Below are 3,587 nucleotides of genomic sequence, written 5' to 3'. Positions count from 1 at the left end.
CAGGAGTCCCAGCTTTACAGTGTCCTCTCCTCTCCATCCTCACCACACGTTCACATTAAGGCTTTTACACTTCATTTGTAGGGCAGACAACTTTTCAGAGCTCAGCTGAGCTTTCACGCTGCAGTAGACCATCTGTRAAATATAATAACAAAAATTTCCCACATACGTCATAGAGACTTGATGATGAAATAGAAGACTCACTTGATGACGAAATAGAAGACTTCCTTCTCATGGCTCCTCTGAAATTATCAAAATTTTCAATACCAACCTTAAAAAAAGAAAATAGCTTGCTCCAGCCACACATGTGGAGAATGCCAATGACATTAAAAGAGCAATTAATATAATTAATTTTTGTTCATATGTTCTTTTTCTCTTTTAAAATATACGGTGCTATTTATATGAGAATCATAGTGTGATAGTTTTCAMGATAGAAACTTTTTTTTAAAGGGAAAGGGAAGAGGAAAGGTAATAGAAAGGGAAAGAAACCCTGAGAACTGTATTTAGCCAGGCAAGCAAAGAATAGATCAGATCCATCTAAATATTAGTCATAATCTTGTTGCAAAAATTTGAGAGTTTTTTCAAATGCAAAGTATAATTGTAAAAAAAAAATGCCAAAAGACATATAAATGGCATCCTTGCCATGTTTAGGAAAGATAGTTTTGATTTGTATATAAAGTACTACAATATCAAGTAATGTTCAAATACTAAACAGGAACATCCTTTACTTACAGAACAAAGGGCAAGCTGACTTGATAATTTTCAATAAAATTAAACACTGGTTAGAGTCTAAAGAGAGACTTAACCTATTCTTTGCCACTGACAAATATTAAATCTTTTTCACTGGGAACTTTCCAATAAACTATAGGTGAGCGGAGATGTTCACCCTTACACTGCACTTCATGCTGCCAAGGAATGGCTGTGAACCATTATAAAATCTTTATAATCCTTCTTTAAATGTCTTTGTAAAACTCTCTTTGTCAGAATGTCTATAAAACCACAGTGATAAAACTGCCGAGCCTATACGGTCTTGCTCATGTCCTCATTTGACCCAACTATTTCTCTGTAATCCTGTCATCTCTGGGCTTGTATTTCTGATTAGCAGCTCCTTGAGAGGCAACCTGTTGTTCAAGGCTTGCATGATCTATAGGGTTATAGGTGTCTAAGGAGAATTTTAACACAAAGAAATAATAATGAATAATTTCAACTATCCAATAATGACTATTACAGCAGCCAAACGTATAACACGTAGAAAACAGAGGCATCAGCATCACATGTCTCCTGGATACCTTTAAGTACAGCATCAGCACCATAAAGAACTACACCTGGGCCAAAGTGCAGAAAACTTAAAACACATTTGTGTCACCTGATACGATAGTCTGGCTGTTATCTATAGAGATTAAAAAAAAGAATCCAAAGGATTTCATGGAATACCATACAAGATTGAAGAAGACAGAGAGGGCCTGATTTCCACTGCTTGCAATCACTGGTCACTACAGCACTGTCCAGCCATGCTGGCAGAAACCTGAGCCTGGCAGCACTGTGTAGAGACCAGACAGGTTGGGGAGGAGGGACTGAAAGCATTTCCCTTATTGAACACTGCATGTTCCCTTATTGAACACTGCATTTTCTGGCCAATGCTTCTGTGCATCAGCCAGAAAATACAAAGATCAGAGCTACACTGTTCAGACCTTGGTATCAGTCATTGCTTGATAATTGATATACAAATTATTCCCAAAGAACTACTGGAGTTATTGAAAAAAAAATGCTATTAAAAGTTCTTAATAAAAAATGTCTCAAGCCATCTACAACCTTGAACTTTCATTGCCTTTGCAAAGGCTTTTCATGGAAAATATTCCTTTAGGAGCAATTGCATCACTGCTTTATTTCAAGTCATCCAATCCTCAGAGATCACAAAGGAAAACTCATTTTGCACACTGATTTCTTGACAGATTTCAGCATCCATCAACTGCTGCCCTAGCAGCTTTCAAAAACTGATGCATATTAATGAAAAAATGTTGCTCATTTTTCACAAAGTGGGCAGATGCTGCAAGACCCTGGTGACAGACTGTGATTTCGGCAGTCTTGCAGAATGGCTCCCCATCAGGGTTTAGCAAAGCTGGATCTGAGGAAGTGGTGCTCAGGACCCTGTTGCAGCTGGCTGGCAGAGGGTAAGGGGGGAGGAATGGCTGTAGGAAAGGTAGAACTGTTTTGCCTCTGAGAACATCACTGTTGCTGTTCACTTCACACTGTTCTATGTATCTAGCGTGGGGGAAGATAATAACCAGCTGACCTTTAGAGTGAGTTTGGGATCCTGTGCTGGTTGCCTCTACCAATTTCAGCAATACCAACCCCAAATTTCTGTGTCTCAATCAAGCAGTAGACTAGAAGCTAAATGTTGTGGGCTGCAGGCACTAGGGGAACAGCAGTGCCCATAGGTTAAAAACAATGCTGAGCAGAAGCATCCTACGGGGCGGATTTGAACCACGGGGCTGTCGATTGTCCTTTTTATTCCTCCCACTCACAGCACAAAGTGGAACTGGAGGACAGAGACGCAGCTCCCAAGTCTGCCTTGACTCACCACACTGTTCCTTCACTTGCATTTGAATAAACTGCAGACTTGTGTTTGCAAGTTTTTATGCCAAATGAGCTACAGCTACACTGCTGGGTTTAAACAGTTTACATGATACCAGTACCACTAAACTCCTCAGCGGTGGGGGGGAGGGAGGGAAAAGCATCAAACTGAATTACGCAGAGATGCAAAGCTTTTCTACAGAAGTTATCCGGTCAAGAACAATGCAGTGTGGTCCACGGCATTGTATTAGGTGATTTCCTACGCAAACCTCACAGAGTTATTTTTATATCACTTTCCTGTGAGCTACGCAAAGCTTGACGCTACTATTAATTTAACACGGTGGTAAAAAACAAAGAAAATGACTAGTACTGGCTTCTTTTCCATTTCAGAAGTCTGAACCACTGATTAATGCAATGTCACTTCTCTTTCTGAGAGTGAAAGGTGACTGTAGTCCCTGGACACAGAATTCCTGAACAGGAATGTACTCCTGATAGTCCTTGAGCTCACAGTGTACATCAATACTATCAAATATCTTTTGCAGTCATTACAGCAATTTGCTCCCTTTGATAGAGATATAGCCCATTCAGCCTTAAAATATGATCTAAAATAAAACAGTGGAAATAATCTGGGCAGGCAGATGCTAAAACCTAAGAATGACGTGATGCCAGCACATAACGATGGCCGCATCCTTTTATTGCAGCAACAGTTAGGCAGTTGAGGGRATTTAAGTCAAGTATTGGCCTGCAGCAGACTCCGGAGCCTGGACACAGCAGCCTTTCTGGGTAGGGTCAGGGCATCTTCCCTCCTCCTCCTTTTCCACCTACTGCTCAGGTTGGAAGGAGGAGAGCGAATGCGACCTGAGCCTCTCGCAAGGCACGCACGCTGTTGCCCGGGCTCTGGCTCGGCACCACACGCACCGGCTCCCCCAGCGCTGCTCGCAGTCCCGCTGCCGCGAGCCCCGGCTGCAGGCCCCGGGGCGCCGGGGGGATCGCGGCTGAATGGGGCAGGCGAATCC

The sequence above is a fragment of the Nothoprocta perdicaria genome, unplaced genomic scaffold (genome assembly GCF_003342845.1).
Source record: "Nothoprocta perdicaria isolate Ctin4 unplaced genomic scaffold, notPer1 scaffold_125, whole genome shotgun sequence".
Lineage (NCBI taxonomy): Eukaryota > Metazoa > Chordata > Aves > Tinamiformes > Tinamidae > Nothoprocta > Nothoprocta perdicaria.
Note: the sequence above shows the minus strand (reverse complement) of the source record.